Genomic DNA, 16,214 nt, shown 5'->3' with positions numbered 1-16,214 from the left:
TGATAGTTTATATATCAATGATGAAATATTAACATTGCAACACATGCCAATACGGCCTTTTTCCATCCATCCATTTCTACAGCTTATTCCCTTTTGGGGTCACGGGGGGCGCTGGCGCCTATCTCAGCTACAATCGGGCGGAAGGCGTGTTACACCCTGGAAAAGTCGCCACCTTATGGGGCGGCATAGCTCGGTTGGTAGAGTGGCCGTGCCAGCAACTTGAGGGTTGCAGGTTCGATTCCCGCTTGTGCCATCCTAGTTACTGCCGTTGTGTCCTTGGGCAAGACACTTTGCCCACCTGCTCCCAGTGCCACCCACACTGGTTTAAATGTAACTTAGATATTGGGTTTCACTATGTAAAGCGCTTTGAGTCACTTGAGAAAAGCGCTATATAAATATAATTCACTTCACTTATCGCAGGGCTACGGCCTTTTTAGTTTACTAAATTACAATTTTAAATTTCCCGGGAGTTTCATCTTGAAAACGTCGTGTAATGATGACGTGTACGCAAGACGTCACGGGTTTAAAGGAAATATGAGCGCTGCACACACACACAGCTAAAAGTCGTCTGCTTTAACCGCATAATTACACAGTATATTGGAGATCTGTGTTGCTGAATCTTTTGCAATTTGTTCAATTAATATTGGAGAAGTCACAGTGAAAGATGGAGTTGGGAAGCTTTAGCCTCCAGCCACACAAACACACGGTGGTTCCTTGTTTAAAATTCCTGGAGGTGAAACTTTTCTGTAGATCAGAGCGTGGTCAAGCCAACATGGATCCCTACCAAATGTCAACCAGCAGGATTCGGTGAGAAAATTGTGGTTAAGAAGTCAGTTCTTACTGGAGAAAAGCTGAGCTTGTGCCGTCCATAGCTGCCGTCGACTCCCCTGAGACACTGCGTGTCAAGACACCCGTGGAGACACCCTTCCGACTATCAGGTACTATTTAATTCACTAAAACACTAGCAACCCAATAGAAAGATAAGGGAGTTCCCAGAATTATCCTAGTAAATGTCTCTAAAAACATCGGAATCCGTCCCAATGCAATTGCTTTTTTTTTTTTTTAAGAATTTTTTTTTTCTGGTCCATCGCTATCAATATCCTCAAACACAAATCTTTCATCCTCGCTCAAATTACTGGGGAGTTGTTGTTTTCTCGGTCCGAATAGCACTTTTTGTTGGAGGATCCCATTAATAATAATGTGACTATGTAAGGAGCCCCCACACGTGTGACGTCCTCGTCTGCGACTTCCGGTAGAGGCAGGGCTTTTCTCTTAGCACCAAAAGTTGCAAACTTTATCATGGATGTTCTCTATTAAATCCTTTCAGCAAAAATATGGCAATATCGCGAAATGATCAAGTATGACACATAGAATGGACCTGCTATCCCCATGTAAATAAGAAGATCTAATTTCAGTAGGTCTTTAATCAGTCAAATTGCATCTATGTAACCCTTAATGACGTGCATCTCAAAGGGCTTCAAAGACATCAAGCCCTGATCCAAACACACATCGGGACAAGGAAAAACAAAAGAAAAAAAACAGGTTTGAAAAAAGAAGAAACCTTGAAGAGGGACTGCGTCTGTAGAGACCACCCTTCCAGGGTTTTTTAATAGTTCAATTGACATCGATAAATGAACAAATTGTTAAATAAATAAAGCGGGAGTTCAGTCTGTCGGGAAACCAAGATCTACTCCTGGGTCAGGTGCACTGAGCCCTCACTCAGGCTGGCAGACTTGCTAATCACCTGTGCCCCGACCTGTTCTTGTGTATTTAGCCAAGTGGGAGTCAAACAGTGATCTATATTTCTAGGACGACTCAGGTCAGGTCTGGCCCGGACAGTGGGGCATTGATAAATCCGCCTCAAAACTATAACTTTTGCTGGTGCTTTCTAAAAATCTGCCGCAAATTCAAACAATGACAAAGGAAGCCCGCGGAAGAGCAACTCGTCGATTCAGCGGCACCTCCACTAACGAGCTCAATCGGGTCCAACCGCTACTGAGCGAGACCCGATGTTTTTGGGGGCTCGTTCGGGATTCAACGCTAATTTTTCTCGAAATTATCAGAATTAAAAGTGTAATTTGACTTAATTGGTTAAACACGTCTCGCATGTGCACCCAATGGGTTGTGATGCACTCAAGGGTGCCAGTCAAAGCTCACACCTTGCATGCGGGGGAAGTAAAAATCCTCTAAAATGCTGCCTAGTGAATCCTTCTTTATCACAAAGTTGCATTTAAACGCACAAAGTGTCCTGGAGCTGGATAACGACTCAAACAAACATCCAATTTGCTGCGTAAATTACCCAGGAGGCCTTGCTGAGAGAAGTGGGAGGTGACTCAACGGGAAGATGCTAATATAAAAATTGCACGCACACACACACACACACACACGCACACTCGCGGGTGTTAATATTAATTCCTAACTGAAGCCCATCACAAGCGGCAACTTAATTACACTAATTTCACTGTGATTGGGCCCCACAGGAGCACACAAACACACAAACACACTCATTCAGCGTTTGGCCCCGACACTGAATTAAGGATATTGTCATTTTGGATCATTTCCCACGTGAGAGAGAGGGGGGTGGTGTGTGTGTGAGTGTGTGTGTGTGTGTGTGTGTGTGTGTGTGTGTGTGTGTGTGTGTGTGTGTGTGTGTGTGTGTGTGTGTGTGTGTGTGTGTGTGTGTGTGTGTGTGTGTGTGTGAGTGTGTGTGTGTGTGTGTGTGTGCGTGCGTGCGTGCGTGCGTGCGTGCGTGCGTGCGTGCGTGCGTGCGTGTGTGTGTGTGTGTGTGTGTGGCAAGTTAAAGTAGCATGTTTATGCAGAATGTTTATGTAGCGTGTTTATATAGTATCTTTATGTACCATGCTATTTAGCATGTTTATGTAGCATGTTTATATAGTCTCTTTATGTAGCATGTTTATGTAGCATGTTAATATAGCATGTTTTGTAGCATGTTTATATAGTATCTTAATGTAACATGTTTACATAGCAAGTTTATTTAGCATGTTTACATAACATGCTTATTTAGCATGTTTATGTAACATGTTTATATAGTCTCTTTATGTAGCATGCATATTTAGCATGTTTATGTGCCATGTTTATATAGTCGCTTTATGTAGCATGTTTATGTAGCATGTTTATATAGTATCTTTATGTAGCCTGCTATTTAGCATGTTTATGTAGCATGTTTACATTACATGCTTATTTTGCATGTTTATGTAGCATGTTTATACAGTCTCTTTATGTAGCATGTTAATATAGCATGTTTTGTAGCATGTTTATGTAGCATGTTTATGTTGCAGGTTGCTGGAACCTACCTCAGCTGCATTCGGGCGGAAGGCGGGTTACGCCCTGGACAAGTCGCCACCTCATTGCAGTTCATTATAATTAGTACACCAAATAAGATGTAATAATCGTGTTGATTCGAGAGTCGATTTTCAATCGAATCGTCATCCCAGGAATCGGAATTGGATCGAATCGTTCAGTACGCTAAGATTTCCCGCCCCTTTTAGCTTGAGGACAATTGTCTACAGGTCTCCTGGTTTTTTTAGGGTGTGGTGTATTTCCTGGCCTTCTTCCATGTTTGTTGATGCAGAGAAGAAAGGGTGAAGTGCAGAGTGCGACTGGCAACGAGAGAGAAGAAGAAGAAGGTAGCCATGGCGTGGTGCATGCGGACATAAGCAGGGGCGGACGGGCAGATGGAGACGCGACGCTCGCAAACAGGAGCGCATCAACCGGGGACGGCGGCTGCGAGGACGCGGGGACAGGACTTGTTTGGACAGATGGCGGCTGTGTGCTCGTTACACAAGCAGCGCTGCTCGCCGTGGACACAATCTACGTGCAAAGTTGAAACACACACGTGGCAGTGTGTGTGTGTGTGTGTGTGTGTGTGTGTGTGTGTGTGTGTGTGTGTGTGTGTGTGTGTGTGTGTGTGTGTGTGTGTGTGTTTAGAAGGATTTGATGGCGGGAATGTGAAAAGGATGCCATCTAGTGTCCATTTATGTAGCTTGTTTGTTTCTGAGTGCAGCAGGAAGGGTGGTCCTTAGTCCCCGGTGGAAAAAAACGGTCGTCATTTTGTAAAATAAACATGAATGTGTGTGTGTGTGTGTGTGTGTGTGTGTGTGTGTGTGTGTGTGTGTGTGTGTGTGTGTGTGTGTGTGTGTGTGTGTGTGTGTGTGTGTGTGTGTGTGTGTGTGTGTGTGTGTGTGTGCTGGAGGACAAGAAAGTCACACACACTTGAAAAAGACCCTCCATGACTACTTTGTCACGGGGGTCCCAGGTCGACCAGGTGGACACAAGAACCAGGGAGTGAGAGCCATCTCTGGACCACAAAGTTAAGGAGCTGAGATGACATCAGCAAGGGTCCCGCAGACCCTGTTGTGACCATGACATGAGACGACCATGACCATGACATAACACCACCAAAACCATGACATAAGACCACCATGACCATGACATAACACCACCATGACTGTGACATGAGACCACAATGAGGACATGAGACCAAAAATGAGGACATGAGACCACCATGACCATGACATTACACAACCATGACTGTGACATGAGACAACAATGAGGACATGGGACCAAAATGAGGACATAAGACCACCATGACCATGACATTACACAACCATGACTGTGACATGAGACCACAATGAGGACATGAGACCAAAATGAGGACTTGAGACCACCATGACCATGACATGAGACCACCATGAGCATGACATTACACAACCATGACCGTGACATGAGACCAAAATGAGGACATGAGACCACCATGACCATGACATGAGACCACCATAACCATGACATTACACAACCATGACCGTGACATGAGACCACAATGAGGACATGAGACCAAAATGAGGACATGAGACCACCATGACCATGACATTACACAACCATGACCGTGACATGAGACCACAATGAGGACATGAGACCATAATGAGGACATGAGACCATAATGACCATGACATAAGACCACCATGACCATGACATGAGACCACCATGACATTACACAACCATGACCGTGACACGAGACCACAATGAGGACATGAGACCAAAATGAGGACATGTGACCACCATGACCATGACATGAGAACAAAATGAGGACACGAGACCACCATGACCACGACATGATACCACCAAGACCATGACATGAGACCACCATGACCATGACATAAGAAAACAATGAGGACATGAGACCAAAATGAGTACATCAAATCACCATGACCATGACATGAGATCATGATGACCATGACATGAGACCACAACATGAGACCACCAAAAACATGACATGAGATCACCATGACCATGACATGAGACCACCATGACCATGACATAAGACCACCATGAGGACATGAGACCAAAATGAGGATATGAGATCACCATGACAATGACATGATATCACCATGACCACAACGTGAGACCACCATGACCATGACATGAGATCACCATGACCATGACATGAGACCACAACATGAGACCACCAAGACCATGACATGAGATCACCATGACCATGACATGAGACCACCATAACCATGACATAAGACCACCATGAGGACATGACACCAAAATGAGGACATGAGACTACCATGACCATGACAAGATATCACCATGACCATGACATGAGACCACCATGACCATGACATAAGACCACCATGAGGACATGAGACCAAAATGAGGACAGGAGACTACCATGACCATGACAAGAGATCACCATGACATGAGACCACCATGACCATGACATAAGACCACCATGAGGACATGAGACCAAAATGAGGACATGAGACTACCATGACCATGACAAGAGATCACCATGACCATGACTTGAGACCACCATGACCATGACATGAGACCACCATGACCATGACATAAGACCACCATGAGGACACTCATATATACAACGAAAATTTTAACCTTGGTCCTAACTAATAATAAATATAAATCGTTTGAGGTGCTTTCTATGAGGTTTGTCACACCGCTGCCTCTGTGCCTGGGTGTTATCTACCGCCCCCAGGGCCCTATTCGGACTTAATCAGTGAATTCTCAGAGTTTGTTGCTGATGTAGTGACGCACGCCGATAATAAAATTATAATGGGGGACTTTAATATCCATATGAATACCCCATAGGACCCACCGTGGGTAGCGCTCCAGACTATAATTGATAGCTGTGGCCTTACACAAATAATAAATGAACCGACGCATCGCAGCGGTAATACGAGAGACCTAGTGCTTGTCAGGGGTATCACCGTTTCCAAAGTTATGATGCTCCCGTATACTAAAGTAATGTCCGATCATTACCTTATAAAATTTGAAGTTCAGACTCATGTTCGGCAAGCTAATGATAATAATAACTGCTATAGCAGCCGCAACATTAATGCTGCCACAACGACGACTCTTGCTGACCTACTGCCCTCTGTAATGGCACCGTTCCCAAAGTATGTGGGCTCTATTGATAACCTCACAAACAACTTTAACGACCACCTGCGCGAAACCATTGATAACTTAGCACCGCTGAAGTTAAAAAAGGCTCCAAAAAGGCGTACGCCATGGTTTACAGAAAAAACTAGAGCTCAGAAATTATTATGTAGAAAGCTGGAACGCAAATGGCGCACGACTAAACTTGAGGTGCACCATCAAGCATGGAGTGATGGTTTAATAACTTATAAACGCATGCTTACCTTAGCTAAAGCTAAATATTACTCAAATCTCATCCGCCTTAATAAAAACGATCCAAAATTTTTGTTTAGTACAGTAGCATCGCTTACCCAACAAGGGACTCCTTCCAGTAGCTCCACCCACTCAGCAGATGACTTTATGAAATTTTTTAATAAGAAAATTGAACTTATTAGAAGGGAGAATAAAGACAATGCGTCCCAGCTACAACTGGGTTATATTACCACAGATACGACTGTATATACGGCGGATACTGCAAATATCCAGAATATTTTCTCTCGTTTTGATGAAATAACATTAGAGGAATTGTTACAATGTGTAAATGGAATAAAACAAACATGTTTACTTGACCCACTTCCTGGGAAACTTATCAAGGAGCTCTTTGTATTATTAGGTCCATCAGTGCTAAATATTATAAACTTATCACTTTCCTCTGGCACTGTTCCCCAAGCATTCAAAAAAGCGGTTATTCATCCTCTCCTTAAAAGACCTAACCTCCATCCTGACCTCATGGTAAACTACCGACCGGTGTCTCACCTTCCCTTTATTTCAAAAATCCTCGAAAAAAATTGTTGCAGAGCGGCTAAATGAACACTTAGCGTCTAACAATCTATGTGAAAAACTTTCAATCCGGTTTCAGGGCAAATCACTCTACATAGACAGCCCTCGCAAAAATGACTAATGATCTATTGCTAACGATGGATTCTGATGCATCATCTATATTGCTGCTCCTCGATCTTAGCGCTGCTTTCGATACCGTCAATCATAATATTTTATTAGAGCGTATCAAAACTCGAGTTGGTATGTCAGACTTAGCCCTGTCTTGGTTTTACTCTTATCTTACTGGCAGGGTGCACTGCGTCTCTCGTAACAGTGTGACCTCGGACTATGTTAAGGTAACGTGTGGAGTTCCCCAGGGTCCGGTCCTTGGCCCTGCACTCTTCAGCATCTACATGCTGCCGCTAGGTGACATCATACGCAAATACGGTGTTAGCTTTCACTGCTATGCTGATGACACCCAACTCTACATGCCCCTAAAGCTGACCAACACGCCGGATTGTAGTCAGCTGGAGGCGTGTCTTAATGAAATTAAACAATGGATGTCCGCTAACTTTTTGCAACTCAACGCCAAAAAAACGGAAATGCTGATTATTGGTCCTGCTAGACACCGACCTCTATTTAATAATACAACTTTAACATTTGACAACCAAACAATTAAACAAGGTGACTCGGTAAAGAATCTGGGTATTATCTTTGACCCAACTCTCTCCTTTGAGTCACACATTAAAAGCGTTACTAAAACGGCCTTCTTTCATCTCCGTAATATCGCTAAAATTCGCTCCATTTTGTCAACTAAAGACGCTGAGATCATTATCCCTGCGTTTGTTACGTCTCGCCTCGATTACTGTAACGTATTATTTTCAGGTCTCCCCATGTCTAGCATTAAAAGATTACAGTTGGTACAAAATGCGGCTGCTAGACTTTTGACAAGAACAAGAAAGTTTGATCACATTACGCCTGTACTGGCTTCCTGTGCACTTAAGATGTGACTTTAAGGTTTTACTACTTACGTATAAAATACTACACGGTCTAGCTCCATCCTATCTTGCCGATTGTATTGTACCGTATGTCCCGGCAAGAAATCTGCGTTCAAAAGACTACGGCTTATTAGTGATTCCTAAAGCCCAAAAAAAGTCTGCGGGCTATAGAGCGTTTTCCGTTCGGGCTCCAGTACTCTGGAATGCCCTCCCAGTAACAGTTCGAGATCCCACCTCAGTAGAAGCATTTAAGTCTCACCTTAAAACTCATTTGTGTACTCTAGCCTTTAAATAGACTTCCTTTTTAGACCAGTTGATATGCCGCTTTTTTTCTTTTTCCCCTCTGTCCCCCCCTCCCTTGCGGAGGGGGTACGGTCCGATGGCCATGGATGAAGTACTGGCTGTCCAGAGTCGGGACCCAGGATGGACCACTCGTCTGGACCCAGGATGGACCGCTCCCCAGTGTATCGGTTGGGGACATCTCTACGCTGCTGATCCGACTCCACTTTGGATGGTTTTTTGTGGACGGGACTCTCGCTGCAGTGTTGGATCCGCTTTGAACTGAACACTAGCGGCTGTGTTTGATCCACTATGGATTGAACTTTCACAGTATCATGTTAGACCCGCTCGACATCCATTGCTTTCAGTCCCCATCGGGGGGGTCAGAGGGTTGGGTTGAGGGGGGTACCTCTCCAAGGTTCTCATAGTCATCATTGTCACCGACGTCCCACTGGGTGTGAGTTTTCCTTGCCCTTATGTGGGTTCTTCCGAGGATGTCGTAGTCGTAGTGGTTTGTGCAGTCCTTTGAGACATTTGTGATTTGGGGCTTTATAAATAAACATTGATTGATTGATTGATTGATTGATTGATTGACATTGATGAGGACATGAGACCAAAATGAAGACATGAGATCACCATGACCATGACATGAGACCACATTATGAGACCACCAAGACCATGACATGAGACCACTACGACCATGACATGAGACCATGACATGAGATCACCATGACCATGACATGAGACCACCATGACCATGACATAAGACCACCATGAGGACATGAGACCAAAATGAGGACATAAGATCACCATGACCATGACATGAAACAACTGCGACCATGACATAAGACGACCATGACGATGACATGAGACCACCATGACATAAGACCACCATGAGGCCATGAGACCAAAATGAGGACATCAAAAACCATGACCGTGATATGAGATCACCATGACAATGACATGAGAACACCATGATCATGACATAAGACCACCATGAGGACATGAGACCAAAATGAAGACATGACATCACCATGACCATGACATGAGACCACAACATGAGAACCCCTAGACCATGACATGAGATCACCATGAACATGACATGAGACCACCATGACCATGACATAAGACCACAATGAAGACATGAGACCAAAATGACATGAGATCACCATGACCATGAGATCACCAGGACATGAGACCAAAATGAGGACATAAGACCACCATGACCATGATATGAGATCACAATGACCATGACATGAGACCACCATGAATATGACATAAGACCACCATGAGGATATGAGACCAAAATGAGGACATGATATCACCATGACAATGACATGAGACCACAACATGAGACCACCAAGACCATGACATGAGATCACCATGACCATGACATTAGACCACCATGACCATGACATAAGACCACCATGAGGACATGACTCCAAAATGAGGACATGAGATTACCATGACCACCATGACATGAGACCACCATGACCATGACATAAGACCACCATGACCATGACATGAGATCACCATGACCATGACATAAGACCACCATGAGAACATGAGACCAAAAAGAGGACATGAGATCACCATGACCGTGACATGAGACCACAGCATGAGACCACCAAGACATGACATGAGACCACTATGACAATAACATGAGACCACAACATGAGACCACCAAAACCATGACATGAGACCAACATGACCATGACATGAGACCACCATGACCATTACATGAGACCACCATGACCATGACATAAGACCACCATGACCATGACATGAGATCACCATGACATGACATAAGACCACCATGACCATGACATGAGATCACCATGACATGACATGAGACCACCATGACCATGACATAAGATCATCCTTGACCATGACATGAGATCACCATGACCATGACATAAGACCACCATAAGGACATGAGACTAAAATGAGAACATGAGACAACCATGACCATGACATTAGACCACCATGACATAAGATCACCATGAGGACATGAGACCAAAATGAGGACATGATATCACCATGACATTAGAACACCATGACATAAGACCACCATGACCATGACATGAGACCACCATGACCATGACATAAGACCACCATGAGGACATGAGACCAAAATGAGGACATGAGATCACCATGACCATGACATGAGACTACAACATGAGACCACCAAGACCATCACATGAGATCACTATGACCATGACATGAGACCACCATGACCATGACATAAGACCACCATGAGGACATGAGACCAAAATGAGGATATGAGATCACCATGACCATGACATAAGACCACAACATGAGACCACCAAGACCATGACATGAGACCACTATGACCATGACATGAGATCACCATGACCATGACATGAGACCACCATGACCATGACATAAGACCACCATGACCATGACATGAGACCACCGTGACCAAGACATGGGACCACCATGACATGATATCACTATGACCATGACATGATATCACCATGACCATGACATGAGACCACAACATGAGACCACAATGACCATGACATGAGACCACCATGACCATTACATAAGACCACCATGACCATGACTTGAGATCACTATGACCATGACAAGAGATCACTATGACCATGACTTGAGACCACCATGACATGAGACCACAACATGAGACCACCAAGACCATGCCATGAGATCACCATGACCATGACATGAGACCACCATGACCATGACATAAGACCACCAAGACCATGCCATGAGATCACCATGACCATGACATTAGACCACTATGACCATGACAAGAGATCACTATGACCATGACTTGAGACCACCATGACATGAGACCACAACATGAGACCACCAAGACCATGCCATGAGATCACCATGACCATGACATGAGACCACCATGACTATGACATAAGAATACCATGACCATGAAATAAGATGACTATGACCATGACATGAGACCACCATTACATAAGACCACCATGACCTTGACATGAGACCACCATGACCATGACATTAGACCACCGCGACAGTGACATGAGACCACCATGAGGACATGAGACCAAAATGAGGACATGAGATCACCATGACCATGACATGAGACCACAACAGGAGACCACCAAGACCATGACATGATATCACCATGACCATGACATGAGACCACCATGACCATGACATAAGACCACTATGAGGACATGACACCAAAATGAGGACATGATATCACCATGACCACGACACGAGACCATTATGACCATGACATGAGACCACAACATGAGACCACCAAAACCATGACATGGGACCACCATGACCATGACGTGAGAGACCACCATGACCATGACATGAGACCACCATGACCATGACATGAGATCACCATGACCATGACATGAGATCACTATGACCATGACATGAGATCACCATGACCATGACATGAGACCACCATTACCATGACATCAGATCATCCTTGACCATGACATGAGATCACCATGACCATGGCATAAGACCACCATGAACATGACATAAGACCACCATAAGGACATGAGACCAAAATGAGGACATGAGACAACCATGACCATGACATGAGATCACCATGACATGATACCACCATGACCATGACATAAGACCACCATGAGGACATGAGACCAAAATGATGACATGAGATCACCATGACCATGACATGAGACCACAACATGAGACCACCAAGATCATGACCTGAGATCACCATGACCATGACATGAGACTACCATGACCATGACATAAGACCACCATAAGGACATGAGACCGAAATGAGGACATGAGATCACCATGACCATGACATGAGACCACTATGACCATGACATGAGACCACAACATGAGACCACCAAAACCTTGACATGAGACCAACGTGACCATGACATGGGACCACCATGACCATGACATGAGACCATGACATGATATCACCATGACCATGACATGAGACCACCATGACCATGACATAAGACCACTATGAGGACATGACACCAAAATGAGGACATGATATCACCATGACCACGACACGAGACCACTATGACCATGACATGAGACCACAACATGAGACCACCAAAACCATGACATGGGACCACCATGACCATGACGTGAGAGACCACCATGACCATGACATGAGATCACTATGACCATGACATGAGATCACCATGACCATGACATGAGACCACCATTACCATGACATCAGATCATCCTTGACCATGACATGAGATCACCATGACCATGGCATAAGACCACCATGAACATGACATAAGACCACCATAAGGACATGAGACCAAAATGAGGACATGAGACAACCATGACCATGACATGAGATCACCATGACATGAGACCACCATGACCATGACATAAGACCACCATGAGGACATGAGACCAAAATGATGACATGAGATCACCATGACCATGACATGAGACCACAACATGAGACCACCAAGATCATGACCTGAGATCACCATGACCATGACATGAGACTACCATGACCATGACATAAGACCACCATAAGGACATGAGACCGAAATGAGGACATGAGATCACCATGACCATGACATGAGACCACTATGACCATGACATGAGACCACAACATGAGACCACCAAAACCTTGACATGAGACCAACGTGACCATGACATGGGACCACCATGACCATGACATGAGACTACCATGACCATGACATGAGACCACCATGACATGAGTTCACCATGACCATGACATGAGATCACTATGACTATGACATGAGACCACCATGACCATAACATGAGACCACCATGACCATGACATGAGATCACTATGACTATGACATGAGACCACCATGACCATAACATGAGACCACCATGACCACGACATGAGATCACTATGACCATGACATGAGATCACCACGACCATGACATGATATCACTATGACCATGACATGAGATCACCATGACATGAGACCACCATGACCATGACATGAGACCCCAACATGAGACCACCAAGACCATGACATGAGATCACCATGACCATGACATGAGACCTCCATGACCATGACATAAGATCACCAGGACCATGACATGAGACCACAACATGAGACCACCAAAACCATGACGGGACAACCATGTCCATGACATGAGACCACCATGACCATGACATGAGACCACCATTAGGACATTAGACTACCAAGACCATGACATCAGACCACCATGACCATCACAAGTGACCACCATGAGGACATGAGACCACCATGAGGACATGAGAACACCAAGACCATGACATGAGACCACCATGAACATGACATGATTCCACCATTAGAACATGAGACTACCAAGACAATGACATGAGACCACCATGAGGACATGAGACCACCATGACCATGACATGAGACCACCATGAGGACCTGAGACCACCATGAGGACATGTGACCACCACAAGATATAAAATGTTGGGTTAAGTGGGAGTTTGATCATTTGAAAAAGAACCTGAAACTGTCTGGTATGTTGTACTCCTTTTATTAGAGCGGTGGATGAGAAGCCAAAGGGGGCGGATCTAGGCATGGGGCAGTGCTGATTGGTGCCCACAGAAGGGTCACCTGCAAGAAGGGAAGAAGCAAGATGTCACAAAGTTATTATTTCTTGGTCAGAACTTTACAGCTCAACTTTTTCTGGGTGTTTGTCTTCAGTGTTTGGCGCGTGTTAGCATCATCTGTTAGCGAGACTCTTTCAGCACCGCCAAGGCCGCTAATCCTCCGGCAAAGATCCGCTAAACCGGCGCAGCTGTGGCCGTCAAGCTGCCGAGCGGACATGAAGCGTACATACCATTGTGGGGAAGATCATTCTCTTTGCTAAACAACCACAACTTTATTGTGTTAGCATGGTGGCTAAAGTTAGCCATTACATAAATAGTATCAGCAGGTGAGTGTGCCCTCTAGTGGCTGTGAGCAGTACAAGCTGCTGAGAATTTTCATGTTTAGAAGTGTGTGTATATATGTATGTATACCATTTTATTCATATATATTAATGTGTGTGTATGTATGTATGTATATATATATATATATATATATATATATATATATATATATATATATATATATATATATATATATATATATATATACATACATACACATCATATTTATATATATGTATGTGTTTAAATGTATGTATATGTGTATGTATATGTGTATATATATGTATATGTGTATATATTAACATATATGTAGAGTATATGTGTAAATATATACATATATAGTGTGTGTGTGGGTGGGTGTGTTTATACATGTACGTATAATATAATATGATATACATATATGTATATACGTGTGTGTGTGTGTGTGTGTGTGTGTGTGTATATGTACAAACCTTGTTTACATATGAGTTGGGAAATTGTGTTAGAAGTAAATATAAATGGAATACAATGATTTGCAAATCATTTTCAACCCATATTCAGTTTAATATGCTACAAAGATAAAATATTTGATGTTCAAACTGATAAACATTTTTTATTTTGCAAATAATCATTAACTTTAGAATTTGATGCCAGCAACACGTGACAACGAAGTTGGGAAAGGTGGCACTAAATACTGATAAAGTTGAGGAATGCTCATCAAACACTTATTTGGAACATCCCACAGGTGTGCAGGCTAATTGGGAACAGGTGGGTGCCATGATTGGGTATAAAAACAGCTTCCCAAAAAATGCTCAGTCTTTTGGGGCGAGGTACACCACTTTGTCCACAACTGCGTGAGCAAATAGTCAAACAGTTTAAGAACAACGTTTCTCAAAGTGCAATTGCAAGAAATTTAGAGATTTCAACATCTACGGTCCATAATATTATCACAAGGTTCACCGAATCTGGAGAAATCACTCCACGTAAGCGGCAAGGCCGGAAACCAACATTGAATGACCGTGACCTTCGATCCCTCAGACGGCACTGTGTCAAAAACCGACGTCAATCTCTAAAGGATATCACCACATGGGTTCAGGAACACTTCAGAAAACCACTGTCACTAAATACAGTTTGTCGCTACATCTGTAAGTGCAAGTTAAAGCTCTACTATGCAAAGCGAAAGCCATTTATCAACAACATCCAGAAACGCCACCGGCTTCTCTGGGTCCGAGATCATCTAAGGTGGACTAATGCAAAGTGGAAAAGTGTTCTGTGGTCTGACGAGTCCACATTTCAAATTGATTTTGGAAATATTCGACATCGTGTCATCCGGACCAAAGGGGAAGCGAACCATCCAGACTGTTATCGACACAAAGTTCAAAAGCCAGCATCTGTGATGGTATGGGGGTGCATTAGTGCCCAAGGCATGGGTAACTTACACATCTCTGAAGGCACCATTAATGCTGAAAGGTACATACAGGTTTTGGAATAATATATGGTGACATCTAAGTGTCGTCTTTTTAATGGACGCCCCTGTTTATTTCAGCAAGACAATGCCAAGCCACATTCAGCACATGTTACAACAGCGTGGCTTCATAAAAAAAAAAGTGTGGGTACTTTCCTGGCCCGCCTGCAGTCCAAACCTGTCTCCCATGGAAAATGTGTGGCGCATCATGAAGCGTAAAATACGACAGCGGAGACCTCGGATGGTTGAACGACTGAAGCTCTACATAAAACAATAATGGGAAAGAATTCCACTTTCAAAGCTTCAAAAATTAGTTTCCTCAGTTCCCAAACGTTTATTGAGTGTTGTTAAAAGAAAAGGTGATGTAACACAGTGGTGAACATAC

Source organism: Nerophis ophidion, linkage group LG01 (genome assembly GCF_033978795.1).
Source record: "Nerophis ophidion isolate RoL-2023_Sa linkage group LG01, RoL_Noph_v1.0, whole genome shotgun sequence".
In the NCBI taxonomy this organism is placed as follows: Eukaryota; Metazoa; Chordata; class Actinopteri; order Syngnathiformes; family Syngnathidae; genus Nerophis; species Nerophis ophidion.
The sequence above is the reverse complement of the archived record's forward strand: the minus strand, read 5'-3'. Positions refer to the sequence as shown.